Source organism: Chiloscyllium plagiosum, unplaced genomic scaffold (assembly GCF_037043375.1).
Source record: "Chiloscyllium plagiosum isolate Xiang-an unplaced genomic scaffold, Cpla_swu_hap1 HiC_scaffold_39, whole genome shotgun sequence".
In the NCBI taxonomy this organism is placed as follows: domain Eukaryota; kingdom Metazoa; phylum Chordata; class Chondrichthyes; order Orectolobiformes; family Hemiscylliidae; genus Chiloscyllium; species Chiloscyllium plagiosum.
The window spans coordinates 14,076,065-14,093,460 of NW_028270177.1; the positions used below are offsets into that span (position 1 = coordinate 14,076,065).

The following is a 17,396-nucleotide window of genomic DNA, read 5'->3' on the forward strand; positions in this document are numbered from 1 at the left end:
AGAATTACAGTAAGAGCCAGGAATGGAGGAGCAGAAATAGACAGAAGATGGTGGGGTAACAACAGGTATTAGAAAGATGCACATGGAAGAGAGATAGGCAGACAGATACACACATGCACACAGAGAGACAGCAAGGCAGGAAGTGCCCCTAAACGTAAATATAAATATAAAAGGAGAAACTGAGATACATAAAATTGAAGAGACACATGGCAAAGGTAAAATCTCAGGCACACACTAAGAGTGAGAAAGAATTGTGCACTTGGGGTCAGGGGGCAGGAGTTGGTTGGGAGGTGGAGATGGTGAGAGACAAGTATATGGAAAGGGAAAATTGGGCACACGCACACACGTATAGTCAATGATCACAGAAAAGCACGCATTCTCCTGCTTGCACTCCAGGGCAGATCATACAGACAGAAATGATATATTTGCCTAGAAGCTGATTTAACCACTTATAGACATGGTTGTTGAATGGAAGAGTTGAGTGTTGTAATCACTTTTATTGTTAATTCTACAATTAATAGAACCTCAATCAACCCCATGAGTTGAGCATCTTCTCATGCCAGTGGTCAATTGTAATTTGCTTTGTTTACTTAGTACAGAAAGGAAAGAATAGATTTATGCTTTTCATAAGATCTATTTTGCACAATTCCCATTTTATTTTCTGACACTTTTAATATGAAAACATGGTGTTGTACAAATAGAGTTAACTAATAGTTAATTGACAAAACACAATCAAATATAACAGCAATTGGGAGCATCTCAAAACAATGAGATCCCTAATTTCCCCCAACCATCGCCGTCACTATAATCTTCAGGCTTTTAAAATCTACACTTGGTGTTATTTGCCAGCTGTTGAGAGCGTGTTGCTGGGAAAGCACAGCAAGTCAAGCAGTATCCGAGGAGCAGGAAACTCCAGGATTTTTCTGCACCTCGGATGCTGCTGACATGCTGTACTTTTCCAGCAACACGCTCTCAACTCTGATCTCCAGCAACTGCAGACCTCACTGTCTCCCCATTACTTGCTAGCTGCTTACTAACCTTTTTCTCACTCATTTCAATAAAACGTTGCTCTGCACTTTGTGCATTAGCCCTTTACCCTTACCAAATCCAGCCTTTAACTCACCCCTGTTCTATCTCTGCAATGTCCTGTAGTCCCACAGCACACCAAGATATCTGCTGTCCACCTGTTCTGGTGTCCTATTTTTATTACTTCACCATTAGCAACTTGGGTGTTTTGCTATCTTTCCTATAGCCTCACACATCTCTTTCCTCATTTCTTAATGCCACCTCTTTGTGAAACGTCTGGTCATCTGACCGAATGGCTATTAGTGTGATCCATTGTTAAAATCTTATTTGATAATGCTTTGGCGATAAGCATGAAGATGTATTGCTACATTAAAGGATGTAAATGCAAATCATTGTTAAGTCATCTTAGTGGAAAACAGAAGGGCTTCACTATCTAAGCAACTCAAGTGGTGCCTATTTTTTCAATTTAGACCATTATTACCTTCGTGAATCTCTGTCTCACTTGGTCATATTTATGAAATGGGGTCTCTTCCCTCGCTAGCTCACATTCTGATAGCCTGAGAAATACTCTTGAAAACATGACACAATGTATTGTTACACCAATCCCAAATATAGCAGCTAAGATGGGGTGTGGTATATTTATTCCTTTTGTTCATACACCCAGGAAAATAAACAAGCATTAAGCAAATCGCTTTTCCAAATGTTCAATTTCGTTTATAACAGAGAACCATCAAAATTGCAAAGTATAACATAATGGAGCGACTTGTATGGGGTCTATTAAATAAATGCGTCATCGATGCAGATAGATTGCTGTGTGCTGGTTGCCAGGCATTGAGGTTAAGTGGCTTATTTCTTTTATCAGTTGCCTCCCTCTGAAAACCCCAGTGAGCTGAGCCCTGAAGCACACGTCTTTTGTCACAGTGTGCTTAAGATTCACAGGACCAGAGAAATGCCAGCTTCTTGATCGATTAAGGTATTTTATTCAAAGAGGTTGAACCACTCTCTGATCCAGTAAGACCAAATGGAAATTAACCGTAGAATGTGGGTCTAAATCCCAACATAACAGATTGAGAATTTCCATTTGTTTCTTTCCTTAAAATCTGGAATTAATAATGTTGCTATCTGTTAAAAGTGATCATGAGCTATTGAGTAGAGAGGCAAATCTGCTATTGTCACCTGGATTGGGCTCTATATGACAAATCTGAAGGCAATATACTTTATTACACTCTTTATTGCTCTGTGACGTATTCTAGCGAGCTGGTATTGTATTTAGGTATGAACAATAAATCCTGGCCTTGTCAGTGATTGCTCTAAAGAAACCTGAAGTTTTAGGAGCTACATAAAACTGGTTATGTTTCACAGTCAAAATGCCAGTTTACATTAAAGAGATATGGTTGTGATATTATTATTGTATCATAGTATGTGACCTGAAAGTATAAAGATCTCAGACACCATTTTAACTGAGGTCACTTGAAGCATGATATACTACTAGAAGTGTGCACCTCAGGTATATTCTAATAACTTAATGTCAGGCCAGTCACTGATGTGCCTGTGAATTTAATGTTTGTACATAAGAAATCGTTATAATAAACATCTGTTTAAATCTTTAATATCATGATGTCCATGTTTAGTTTCTCATGTGACGAAGCATAACATTGCTTCATCAGGTGAAACACTCTGCTGGGAGCAACACACAGATAAAGCTACAACCTTCACAAATTCTGATCAAATGGCAATCCTCAGATGCCAAAAAACCAAGTCCTGCCCTTAATTAATACATCTATATTTACTGTGAAAAGGACCCCTGGTTCTTCTAGCTCCCACTAATATTGCCCTTGGCTGGGATGTCAGTTACTACCAGCACCTTTCAGCTGGGACCCTTATGAGAAACCATCTAGGTTGTCAACAGAAAAGTACAACCTTGGCCACCTATTGCCGTTGTGTAACATTGCCCACACTTGCCTCTGTGCTCATCGATGATACTTGGACTCTTTGCATCATTCAGTGACGATGGACCGTGTCCCATCCCCTACTTTAACAAACCAGCATCTTCAGCCAAGGATGGACTGAAACTGAGGGTGAAAAATTCCTCTTCCTTTCATGCATCCACATCTTGTTTCACACTCATTAGAAAAGGCATGAAACAAGAAGAAGCCATTAAATGTGTGCTGTATAATATATCCTGTCAATGTTTATATGTAAGCCGTTTAATCTCTTTCTAAATGACATGAGCGAATCAGCCTATCATGGACATTTCTGTACAATCTCCCTTATTATGGTTCCTGCACCATCCATCTAATCCCATTCCACAGTCATGTACAAACAATCTGCCATGGACTCTGTACCATCCTCACCCACTTTATCCTCTGATGTGGAAAACCATCATAAACGCACAGCACAGTCTAAAGCCAAACTCTAGAACCTTCTTATGTCCCTCGTTAGTAATGCTAACTATTTCCTGCTTCCATTAGCAGTGGGTCCAACATGTCCTGGGGAATATTTAATGATTTCAGTTTGTACGTAACCCCATGATGTTCCACTTCATCCCCAAACGAGTGTATCCGCATTGTTCTGGGTTTGTGCAAAAAGCTATTTTTGCTTTAGCAGTCCCCTCAGTTTCAGTGTGTTTACAAATTCTGCTTGGAACTCTGCCCAGTTGCACAAAACAACATTTCAGAAAAAATTACCTTGGCAATCTGGATTCTCCACGGTTGCAATGCGGAAATTATTTTTTTCACAGCACTGCACAGCAGTCACATGTCCAGTATAGCTTAGCCACAAGCATGCAAACAGGTGCCACTCAAAAAGGCTTTCCTTTTATCGTTCCTGAATCTGGGATCGAAATCAACAGTATTGTCAACTAACACAACAAAGTCCAGATGCTAGACCTGGGATCAACAACAAGGGTGATGTTTTTTTTCAAAATCTATTGATTCACAGTTTTGCCAGCCCAGTTTGAGTTCTCAACCTTTTTTTTTTAGTTTTGGGTCCACCTTTTGCTGTGGGATAAACACAGGAATGGCAAGAATAAAAATTTTTGGAAATTAGGAGATCACAGTCAGGACATCAACTAAATCTGTTATAAAAGCATTTGTTCTCATATGGAAAAATATTTCTTTAATTAGAAATATGACATGCGCTGGTACAAAAGGAGGGCAAGAGGTATTAGAACTGTGACTGAGGTTACCTAGAAACCAAGCAATGATAATTACAGCTCAAAGAGAGGAAGATGACAAAATATATTCAGACTAACCTTTACTGAGAGCATCAAGGGACCTCCTCCTGGCTGCATGGAGTCAGCTCTGAGAGCCTGTGAGCTTTAAAAGGGGAGATATCTGGTTATAGTGGAATCAAACATACCATTTAAAAAGGTGGGAGGGAAAGATAGACAGATGGACAAAGATAAAGGGACACAAAACAGCAGGGGGAAAGAAAAAGAAAGGCATGAGCCTGAGGGAGAGTAACGTGCACCTGCATCCATGCAATGGGGAAATAAGAGGGGCAGGCACCCACAAAGAAAAGGATACACAGTTTAGGAGAAAAGAAAGGCATGCAGAGAGAAAGCTCAGGAAGACATGGGCGGGGAGAGAGGGAGAGACTCAAATACACTCAAGGCAAAAAAAACACAAGAGAGGAGGAGGTAAAGAGGCAGCATTATCCACACAGACGAGCAGAGAAGGCAGAATAAAAAAAGGGAAACAAAAGGCAAACAAAAGCGAGGATGTTATTTTAAAGGATGATATGGTTACCTTGGAGACAGATTAAAAACAGTTCCTATGATTCTGCAATGTTTAACCTCATTGCAGCAATTTTAACCCAATAAGGGAGAATTGGTGAAAGCTGGCGAGACTGATGGGGGAGCAGCTCTTTGGGGAGGGGGGTGGGGGGGGGGGGGGTGTGTGTGGTGGGGGAGGTGGAGATGGTCGCCATGCATATGAGGGCAACTGTTGTGCCGTTGGAAGTGACAATTGGCCAGAATAGCCCAGATTACTGTTCCTACTATGCTGTGTTCTGTGCCAATTACGTCTCTTTCCACCACAAAATGTGCCAATCTCTGCTCCCAAATCCTGCCGATGGGGCTGGCTCCATTTCTAAGTCCACAGTCCCTCAAGCAAAATCCTGTTCACTTTGCTAAGGATTGATAGCAGAAGAAATTTACGCTCCTTAAAGGGCTGTGAATCTTTCGGAATTCTTAATGCCAGGGTGCTATGGGTCTGTGGTTGGTGAATAGTAGCAGTTCTCTTCCTGAGAGACGTTTTGATTATAGAGTTCTTGAAGCATAGATAGATTGATTCTTCTTAAGCAAGGGGTGAAAGTTTGCTAAGAGTAGGCAGGAATGTGCATTTGAGGTTATAATCAGAACAGCAGTGATCTCACCTGAATGATGGAGCAGGCTCAAGGGGCTGAATGGCCTACTCCTGCTACATTTCTTTTATTATTTTGAAATACTCGAGATTGTGAATAACATATTTTCAAGTACTCAGAGAATTAAAGAATATGGAGGCCTGGTAGGAAAGTAGAATTAAAGCCTGGAGGGAGTGGGTGGGAGGTGGAGTCCTAATTTTCTGATCATTTTTCTTATATTTCTGGGGGATCATTTTCAGTATGGCACATCCGATGAAAAGGAATTAGGGGATATTGTGCCAATGATTGATTCTGTTTGGAAGAAAGGCTGAGGCACTGATAATAAACCACCCTTTATCATCTTTAAATTGAAGAATAATTTGTAGAGATTGAGAGTGGCAAGGGTGTGGTCAGGGAGAAGTGGAAAATGTTTTCTACTTATAACTAATTTAATACAATGGCCTTTACAATTTAAAAGCTCTTTATATTTATCCAAGCTCTATAAAGGTTTGGAATGTTCTGGGAGGAATGCCATTGTTCAACTCTGACTGGCTCCTACTTGATCTCAGCCTATCTTCCCTGAAAATGTTTTGCTTTTGTTTCTTTTGCTTGGAGAAGGAGGGAGGAATCTCAAAGCCCTTTAACTGCCGAGCTCCTGGTTAATAGGGTCATTGAAAGTTCAGTCAGTGAGCTGTACCATTCACACACACACTCTTTCATGACATAGCATCAAAAGAAGTCAATTCTTCTACTGTACATTGTTGCTGCTTTGGAATTCTCCCTCTCTATCTTCCTCTTCTATCCCTGCTCCCTGCTGCCCAAATCTTTAAATAGCATCCATAATTCAAGATTGGCTCCAATATAGCTCTGATGAAGTAAAGCCTTCAACATACAGATTGTTCAGATTCCAATCAGCTGAGCTTTCTTTTGGTTGTGTTGAGAGCATTTTGTCGGTATGTGTTTTATTTTTCAGTTGTCTCCTCACTTAAGGACATCAACCACACCCTCCCCATATTTTTTTTTAAATCAAGCTCATGAAAACTTAGGTCAGGATTTCACACCTTGGGGAAAAGGAACCCTAAAATTTCAGTGTGAGGTCACTGGTTGGACAAAGTCATTAGACCCTGGGTATCTGTGAATTGTACCCCATTAACTTCACTGTGAAGCAGTGTATGTGTCAAAAGAACCACCATCTTAAAAATAGCACGGCTTCATTAAAATAAACTTCTGACTTGCAACATTAACAAGAAAAGAGCTAAACATCTGAAGGCCTCTATTTAATAGGAATTATTAACCTCAATGGGGAGAAGCATCCTACTTGTTAAATTTTCAAAGGCAAATGATGTCTCAACAATACTTAAAAGAATTAGAGAAGCTCTGCAACACTATCCTTAATAAAGAAGCAATAAATTACAAGTAATTCCAATTACGTTTTGATCTCACGAATGCACATGAGCTTTTTATGCTCTGAAATAGAAATGGAATTGGAAACCTGTTCAACTGAAAAATAAGCAGAAAAGTGGCTATTCGCTATATTGGAGAATTTAGGGTTAGAAAAGAAATACAATCAAGTGAAATGTAGGTTATATAAACAGTACAGAGGGAACAGAGAAGGAACATTTTGTTTCACTGCCAGAGTATTGAGATGCAGAGAAATCCATCGCAGTGTTCAAGGATCATCCAATGAAGCTACTCAGAAATCCACACAAGTAAAAATACCATATTCCTGATATGAAACGCAATGCACATACCAAATCCAGAGAGCTTATGTGTCAGTCAGCAAGTGCCAAGCTTTAGGAATAGCTAAAATGAACCAGAGTTTAATCAGAGCATTGGTAAAACTCATGTTATTCTCACTAGGATTGCCTTGTCCATTAAAGCTTTCTAGTGTTTCCTGTTGAAGAAATAAAGTTTGGAACAAATAATTTAACTCCATTAACTTCATTAGGATAGCCAATGTTTAGTCCCAACATATTGCTTTGACAGTTGCAAATCCTGTGGCATCTATTGTGACTTGGGGCTGGGTTTATTTCAGCGATACGGACCTCCACTGATTGGATAACCCGGCGGAAACCTGCATCAGTCTTGAAGTCTGACAATGAATCAGAAATCTTCATTGTAGGGTAAACTAGTGGCAGCAATGACTGCTGAAAGTAATGCACAAACTGCCAGCCCCAGGAGCAATTCTGGATCCCAATGCACTGGTGAGTGAGGGTAGAAATGGGATTTTGGGAAAGGTTTGCCAGTCAGGGGAAGGGTTCAGAGAAAAGGATAGGGGATGGCCTTCAGCAGGGTTCTTTGTCTTGGAAAATAAAACTATGCAGATGGTGTCAATTGTACCAAAATCAGATGTTAACGCATTGGGGGATGGATTCATAGAATCAGAGAATCCCTACAGTGTGAAAACAGGTGATTCAGCCCAACACATCCACACCGACCCTCCAAAGAGTGTCCCACCCAGACACATTCCTCCACCCTATTACTTTATATTTCCCCTACTAATGCACCTAACCTACATATCCCTGAACACTATGGGCAATTTAGCATGGCCAATTCACCTAACCTGCACATGTATGGACTGTGGGAGGAAACCAGAGCACCTGGAGGAAACCCGTGCAGATATACGAAGAATGTGCAAACTCCACACAGACAGTCTCCTGCGGCTGGAATCGAGTCTGGGTTTCTGGTGCTGTGAGGCAGCAGTGCTAACTATTGAGCCACTATGCCACCATAAATAGAATAGAGTCCCTGCAGTCCATTAAGTAGATACCGACCCTCTAAAGAGTTACCCACCCAATTCCACTACCCTATTATCCTATTTTTACCTCTGGCTAATGCACCTAATGTACACATTCCTAAACACTATGGGGTAATTTAGCATGGCCAATTCACCTAACCTCCACATCTTTGGATTGTGGGAATAAACTGGAGCACCCGGAGGAAACCCACACAGACATGGGAAGTATGTGCAAACTCCACACAGATAGTCACCTGAGGCTGGAATTGAGGCCAGTCCCCTGTGCTGTGAGGCAGCAGTGCTAACCACTGAATCACCATGCCACCCCCTCAAATCCCAACAATGTAGGTAGTGAAATTTGAACTCAATGAAAAGATCTGGATGAAAACCTTAGCCTAATGGTGACCATGTAACCATTGTCAATTGTTTTATAACCACATCTAATTTACATTTGTCTTTTAGGACAATTAGCCAGCTTTGCCTGCTCTGGCCTATGTGAGACTGTAGCCTACCAGAAATGAGGTTGACTCCTAGCTGCCCTCTGATTAATAATGATGAGTTACAAATACTGGCCTAGATAGTAACACCCTCATTCCATGAGGAAATATGAAATCCCTTCCCAATGCTGAGTCACTCAATTAAATACAAAGTTGCAGGCACATAAGAGCATTGAATGACCTCCAGGAGGAATTGAAGAGCCATGTGAGTTCTGGGGAATCACTGGTCACCACTTGGTGAACTCGGAGATTACTGCTGTCAACTGGCTCATTAACAAATCTAATTGCCTTCTCATCACTGGCAGGAAAGATTCCCAGATTGGACCCTTACCATCCAAACTTATTGGGGATAGTCTTCTCATCATCAGAAATTCAATGCAGACATTCCTAACACATTCCCCCATATTCCACAAGTCCCATCCCCATGCCTGCACTCTTGCCAATATGCCTGTTCCAATGGGCTGTACAAAACCCAATCTCAACATCATATGGTAAAATCAGATATGCTGCATTTAGCATGTAGTCTGACTGGTCACGAGTGTAGATTACTGCTGCTTTCCTTACAAAGCTGCTTTTATATAATCTGCATGTCTGATGAGTATAGCTTGTATTGAAATTAAATCCATTGTCGTTAAGGGTAAAAAACAGTTAATCTTGTGTCAGCTTACCTCAGTCAATAGCACTCAGAATCAGTAGGTTGTGTGTTAAAGCTCCATTCTAGGACTTGAGCAAATAATCTAGATTGTTATTTCAATGCAGGACTGAAGTACTTATACATTGTGATGAGTTCTGGCTTTCAGATAAGTCATTAAATCAAGGCCTTGTCTGACTGTTCCGATGGATGTTAAAGATTCTAAGGCATGAATCAAAGAAAATCAGGCTGTCGTCCTGATGAATTCTTTTCTCTCAGCAGCAAAAATAACTTATCTGATTTTGCTTGCATTTTCATTTTGTAGGATCTGCTGCACACAAATTCATTGCTACATTGCTTATATAAGAATAGTGACTACTTCCAAAGTAATTTATTGGTTGTGAAGGATTTTAAATTTAATTTCATTGTGGAGTCATTTATGTTGAATTTCCTTTTGTCCTCATTTGCTTAATACTCAACTAACTCTTGATTAACTGCTGGTGCATTAACTCATAAAGCCCAAGAGGAACTGTAAGAAGTTTCATATGATTGCATTTCTTGGCAGACTAAGAAATATTAAACACAAAGCAAGGGTGTATACCTGAGAAGCAGGCATCTGAATATTAAAGATAAATATATTTCTCCTGCCTTCCCGTGTGTCATTTACTCCTGTGTTCTCTCAAATCACTTAATTTTTCCTTCTTGTTTAACATACAGGCATTTTAAATTTGAAGATGGCAGAATGTAACTACTAATTTCTGATTTACCTTCTCTTTGTTCCTCTTTTCTATCCTTGCTGCTGTCCTGCACATTGACCTTTCATCTGACTTACTCAATAGCTGAAGAAAACAAAGGATTCTTGCTTCTTTCTAACACGGATAATCTCTGACTTTGCTTTCAGTTTTCTTCCTTGAACCTTCATTGATGCTGATCTGTAGCCTCCAGCTATTGTCACCATGTCTTTTGACCTATTCTTCCAGAAAGAATTGATGCATTTTCATAAATTGCTACAATATCACAAACACTTCCAAAGGACCTTGTGCCCTTCTACTATTGGAAGATAAGAACATATTTAAATTTCAAAAACTTAATACAAACATATTATATTTACATTGTATCATGAATTCTATATATGATGTTTTACACCACAGACCTTTCACGTGTAATAAACATATGATTTTATCACTTGCTTCATATTTGGCCAGTTACAGCTCTTGTTTAGATATTGTCAAAGCTACAAGACTGTGACAACAGTAATAATCATTACGTAGAAGTTGGTGAAGCTATACAACAACTGTTATTGATTTTACAAATCATTGGATATATAAATCATTTGGTATGTGGGAATATAGTCACATCCTGATTAAGACATCAAAAGCCATTTGTTTTTCATAATTACATTCTCCAAATGCAATCTTCATTGAGTCAGCTCATCCTTTTGTTATAATTTAGAAACGCTAATGCAATCTTCAAAGAGTTAATTGTTAACAAAATGTTGACTGAGGATGTATGCCCGGTGCACAAAAAGGATGAGTTTACTTATAAAGAGATCTGTCCAAGACATAAGTGAATGGACAATAAGAGGAACAAATGTTGGTAACTGTGCAATATACTAGAAATTTTACGGACCGGCAATCATTGCTGTCATCTCAATAATTCACTTATCTTAAACTGCTCATATAAGGTACATATATCAGGATTTCAGCATGTATTATTAGTTTAGAGTGAAATACATTTCAGCTCTACACATCAGCATACATTTTTTTCCTGGGGGACATTGAAAGTATAAGATCTGTCTGATGTTGGAGGAACAAGAAGGATGCACAATGAACAAGGAAATCGATAGTGGGAGGTTTTATTTAAAAATAAAGATGTTTAGGTGAAAGGGCCAGAGCATATAATGCAGGATCATGGCACTGCTGTAAACATCTGAATTGGGCAGTGGGAGGTTTAATTTGCAGCAAGTTTTGTTTTGAACTCCTGTAAATCTGGGAAGAAAGAACAAACTGGAGGAGATGAGAGCTCCCATCAGTCTGAACGTGGAGAGAGAATAAATTGACTTAGGCAATCTCTCTAGCAGTGGGTATGGAGTGTGCGTGTGTGTGATGGGAAACGGGGGGAGGGGGTATTGTGAAGATAAGGGGAGTGGGGAGAAGCTGTGGTTTGCAGGAGAATGTTGGGGAAAACAGCCGGGACAGTTTAGACTATCATTGAGATGTTAGTTTGGATAATATCGTGAGGGACAATCCAAATCACGATGAGAAACAAAATTTTGATGACTAGAAATAAATAATGGGCTAAAATAAATTATTTTTGTATACAGGAGCGACAGAAGCTTAACCAATAGCGGGCTAGGCAGAGGATATGTGGACATTAGACAGTACATCTTTGAATGTTTGGATACAGAAGTGTATGAAAACAGAAATAGCAGGCACAACAACTAGCTAGCTTTCTGTATCAAAATATTCAAAACTATACCCTCTCGTGTCCAACCACCCTCTTTCTAGCTACCTAGCACCTTCTCGCCAGGTAGATCGGTAGATCGGTAGATAGGTAGGCACTGAGAATTGTTCCAAGTGAATTTGGCCCTGGGAGCTGTCCCGCTTCTGCCGGTGCTGAAACCAGCCGCAAACTTCGCCTTAAAACCATGACTCAAAGCGAGAGGAGTTCAATGTACAGAACCACACAAGTGGGTAGCCCCGAACTCTCCCTGGGAGACCTAAGTTCAGGAAAGGAACTGGAGCAGGTCGAGGTGGAGATTAAATTACACCCTCTAAGTCAATCTTAAAATGGTAGTGAAATCCAGAGTTAATGACGTTTCACATGTTAGTAAATGCGATTAGTTGAACCCGGATTTCTTTTGTACCCCGTTATAAATTCGCGTTATCTGATTTGCTTCGGGCCGAAAGATGGGAGCTCACTGGAATTTCAGCGAGAGGACGCGGGTTCGTGACTGTGAATCCTTTGAGCTTATAAATTGTACAATACAACCTACAGATCACGTTCAGAACCTCCTTCCCCAAAATAACTCGCCCGTGGAGCACACCCGGCAGAAGCTGTGCACGTTTCCACACGTGTTTGCCAAAGCACCAGATATGTCAATGTATAGAATCGGAGCGGACTCAAATAGATTCACTTTGACAGCTCAACCCAAACTCTCCCTAACGGGGCTGTATTATTTTGTCAGTGGTAATAAATGTGTAAGATTTACTTGAAAATATCCAACAACGCTGGCAATCTTCCACCTTAAACTCAGTTGCATTTTTTTTTGTAAAAATCTCATTTCAATATTTGTTCAGCTCAATGTTACAAGCAGTTATCATCACAAAGTTAAAGGTTACGAGACAAAACTACTCAGTTAAAACATACTCGCCGCCAAAGCCGGACACTTACAGACACCAAAAGAGTTGGGCAGGATAGACTCGCGCAAGACAAATTCAGAGGAACCAAGCAAACATCGAGAAAAAGGCTAAAATACTACAGACAGGCACACACACACATTTACACATACACATAAATACACACACACATACACACACGCGCGTAAAGGGAGACAAAAATATGTGGATCACGGATAAGAGAGATACGTACACTGATACGGAGACATAGAAGCGAAGACAGAGAAACACGCGCGCGCACACACACAAACACACAGCGAGCCAGACATTAAAGCAAGAAAGACCGTTACGAAAAAAGGGAGACCCACCCAGTTGCCTGAAGACTTGAAGACACAGCCAGACAGACGCAAGACACAGGGAACTACAGACTAAATATCCAGAGCACTAACCGCTGCGTTCGGTGTTATTTGAAGACAAGAAATTGAAAACATCAAGTTTCCCGAGTTGACCAGATTTGCTGGGGTATTGAGTAGTGTACTAGCTGGGGTGTAGGTCCATTGAAGATGTCCTGTCCCTCCATAAGCCTATCAATATGAAACTCTAAAGATTGCTTTGACACGTGGGTGAGCGGCTGCATGACTCCACGGCCCTGATTTATGTCCCTGTTGCTCCGTGTGTGCACAATCCTCTAATTTTATCTAAAATTCCCCGGCGCTTGTCCATTTCAGGATTGAAATCCTGGAAGAGGCTAAGTGTAAGAAATAATCTCTAACATCTCCAACAGATAACCCTGTGCTCCGAGCAGACAAATTAACAAGACATTTAGTTCCGCAGCAGAACATTTCGAGACTGCTGTATCGTCCCCAAGTTTCCTTGTCTTTTTTATGTGTTAGCAACAATACTTCTTTGAAGTTCCTGGTCAGGGAACCGATGAACTTTCCTGAGTGAGTTGACAGGAAGGTTAGAGGCGAGACACTGCACTGGACACTCAACACATAGATGGGAAACTGGTGTGACTTAAGTGGGCGATTTGAGATGCTACAGGACTGGTTGACTTGATGATGACAGTTTAGCAATTCCTTCGAGTCTAAAATAATTTTGCGTTTTTAGTATAAGCATTTTTATCTTCGACGACTCTCTAATTACCCAGCTTCACTCTCAGTTTGCAATCTGGGTTAGACTCTCTCCCTCTCCAATTAGAATGTCATTGCAACGATGTAATCGGCGCGCGTTGAAAATAAGGTGTGGGAAATGGATTAAAGTGTTTGTTTTTCTGTGAATGTTTCCGGGCTAGTGGTCGGTAGGGAAGTTTGAAATGTAAACGCACCGTCTCCAATTTCCAGTCGAATGAATACCAGGATATCAATTACTTACCGAGACATTCCGTAAACACATTTAGCAAAGGTACTCTGAATATAGTCTGAATCCATCAAGTTAGAATAAGTAATTCCTTTCCCTCCTTCATTACCTTTGCTTGCTTACCTGGTTCGAAATTAGTCGATCTCTCCTTGCTGTTTTCTGTAGCTCGCCGGCCAACCGTGGGAGAAGTCCCTTCATGTCGGTAAGTGAGAGCTGTCGAGCACAGTACAGGACAGTGCTGCTGCTGCTGCTGCTGGAGAACTGCAAATGAAACCTTACTTCACAGGCTTGCTGTCTCCTGCCCAGTCTGCCTCTGTTTGTCTTTATAAGTAGTGACAGTAGCAATCAGCCAGGGAGACTGGGTTGACGGTGACAGCTTTCCTTATATGTTAGCTTGGAACAATAGGCAGGATTGTTTTATTTTGCCCTCCCCCACCCTAGATTCTCACCTTTGGCAAGGGGCTGTCTGTTGAAGCCCCTCTCCCTCCTCCTTGTCCCACAGGTAGCCTGTCAGTTACAGGGGAACTCATGGCGTCATCTTAAAGGGGGAATCTCATTTTCAAAGAGTAACTGGTGCTATATTTCCAAACCTCCCAATGTTGATAGAAGACTCTAGGCTGTGGATGAGATGTTTGCCGGAACATTCCATTTCGATCCTTTGAGGAAGGAATTGAAATCTGGTCTGTGTTAGTGTGTTGTGTGTGCGTTAGTGTGTTGTATGTGTGTGTATTAGTGCGTTGTGTGTGTTAGTGTGTTGTATGTATGTGTTAGTGTATTGAATTTGCGTGTGTTAATGTCTTGTATCTGTGTGTTCGTGCATTGTATGTGTCTTAGTGTGTTGTATTGGTGTATCTGTGTTAGTGCGTTGTATCTTGTATGTCTGTGTTAGTGTGCTGCATCTGTGTATGTGTTAGTGTGTTGTATCTCTCAGTGTTTGTATTTCTGTTGAATTTCCATCTGTTTGTGTTATATATCTATGTTAGCTTTTATGTTAGTGTGTTGTGACTGTAGTTGTATTGTATTGCTGTATTTGTGTATGTGTTCTACTTTTGTATGTCTCTGTGTGTTGTAACTCTGTTGGCGTGCTTTTACCCCTGTGAGTGTTGTGTTGACCCTCTGTGTGTTTGTATGTGTGCGTGTGCTGTACTCCGGTGTTAGTGCATGTTGTAGCTTTGTGTTAGTGTGTGTTGTATCTCTCTGCACCAGTGTGTGCTATCATTCTGTGTCAGTTTGCGTTGTACCTCTCTATCTTAATTTGTGTATTGTATTTTGTGTTAGTGTGTGTTGTATCTCTCCTTGTTAGTGCTGTATCTCTCTGTCATAACTTGTGTGTTGCAATCTGTGTTAGTGTATGTTATATTTCTGTGTTAATGTGTGTTGTACCTCTCTGTGTTAGTTTGTGTATGTCCATGCTGTGCCTATATATGCATTTGCCAGACAAATGGCATAAGAAGGAAAGTAGAGAAAGCAAACGATTTCCAAAACAATTCCATACTCTTTCTCTCTATAAATGTATTAAAATCTACAAAATAAACCCTGCAGAATTCTTACGGGGCCCATTGCATTTAATTGATAAATGAATTCAATATCAGGCACACATTGAGTATTATTCCTGACTCCCTCAGCATGTTCCTGGGCACTTCAATAAATACTGGGAGTTTCTCTGAGATGATAAGAGAAACCTACAATATCTTACACATTTAGAATGTTTGTTTTTTTAAGAGGGACACAGAAAGCTTACTTTCAATTCTAAATTCACATTAGAAAGCGGGATGAGCGTATGAATCTGAATTTTATTTTGTTGCAGGCTCTCTTTCTTCAGCGGCTCTTTGCCGCCTACACACCCGGATGATAAAAGGCTATATCAATCTCCAAAAATACATAGCGTTTCTAAATAAATTCTTAAACCCTTTGGGCGATATCATCTGAGCCTAAGTGTGAGATTCTGGCTACACACATTTATATTCAGCCCCGGTTGCATCTTAGACACAGCAGAGCTGTGAAAATAATTTAACATACAAATGTATTTCTGTTACCTGGGATGGGATTGACCCCCGACCCGCTCCAGTTGATATAAATATATACTGCGTGCCAATCAGCATTCGAGGTGAGAAAAGGAACGGGAGAAAAATCTTCTGAACTGAAAGCACCCGTGTTAATCCCTTTTTGCATCATGTTTGTGACTGATTGTGTTGTTTCCCCAGCGATGGGTCATTGTATTAGCCCAACATCGCTTGCCTCGAGGTAAAATTTCCTCCTTTGAATATATCCTAACGACGTACTTTTTTAATATAATATCGAGCTATTAGGTCATGTGCACACCTTTAAGTAGTTGACACTTGAAAATTTTGGCCCAGAGATGCTACCACGAAGCCTTGAACGCTGAGCTTCTTCCTGGATGTGAGAGAAGCGCTGCACTGGCCCCTTTCATTTTGGTGGGGGACATCTATGAAAATTTAAGCCAATCCACGGGTTCGGAAACCCAACGCCATTGCAGAAGACGCTCCCATGAAACTACAGCAGTTGGTGAGAAAGTGCATGGCCTTCGAGTCTGGATTGGAACGAGTTAGCTTCAGCCGGGGAGCCTGTGCCTGCCAATATTCCCAGCTTTGTTCAAGTGCCTGTGATCAGGCACCCACGTTAATTGTTGAGCACGCCATTGTGCCACTGTACTGCTCTCGTACCTACTTAGTTACCCGTTTCAGTGTAAGCAGGAACTCTATGGTTCGTACAACAAATAAAGGGGTTGTATAGCAACGCATACAGCCACACACACCATTCGACTCAACTCGTGCATATCAAAATCTATATTCCACACAAGACCCCATTTCAGTCAGCACTATCTCCGTACACTTCCATTACTTTCTCCATGATGCAGTCTATCTGTCCCTGAACAACACTGGATTCTATATGATTAGCAGACCAAAGTGTTGCCACTCTGAATAAATGATAATCCATGACTTGTTCCTTCAGGTTTATGTTAAACGTGTATAATAAAGGATTATTTCCTCCTTGAGTTACATTCATTGTTTGGAGCTCAGGTTTGCTGAATAGTGTGAAACCTGATTTGAGCAGAATATGTGCAAAGAGACAGCAGATCTCATATGGTAGAACTGGAGGCATTGCATTTGGGCTAATTCTCCCTGAGCTAAAAAGCCGGAGCATTGTCCCATGTTCCAGCTTCCTATGTCTCATCCAGTGAGGATTGATTTAGGAGCCTGTCTCAACTCTGATCCCTCTGTTGGTGCTAACACTCACTCAGATTCTTGACTTGTCCATAAGATGTAGAAGCAGAAATAGGCCATTTGGCCCATCAAATCTGCTCCATCATTGAATGAGATTATGACTGACCTGAAAATCCTCATCTCCACTTTCTCCCATTAACCCTTTATCCCTTACTGATTAAAAATCTGTCTATCTCAATCTTGCATACTCTTAATGACCCAGCCTCTACAGTCCTCTGT

General features: G+C 40.8%; 1 long non-coding RNA gene across 6 annotated transcripts in view; it reads right to left on the minus strand.

Annotated features, from left to right (window-relative positions):
- Positions 1-14,359, minus strand: part of LOC122540950 (uncharacterized) — a 37,194-nt gene extending 22,835 nt beyond the window's left edge. For 5 of the 6 annotated variants that reach the window (XR_006309467.2, XR_015753762.1, XR_015753766.1 and 2 more), the window contains exon 1: positions 4,280-4,657. This is a non-coding gene — a long non-coding RNA (uncharacterized LOC122540950). Of the gene's footprint in view, positions 1-4,279; positions 4,658-14,055 lie in introns of those variants that run through there. The other variant, XR_015753763.1, reaches the window with a different exon arrangement.
- Positions 14,360-17,396: the final 3,037 nt, after the last annotated feature.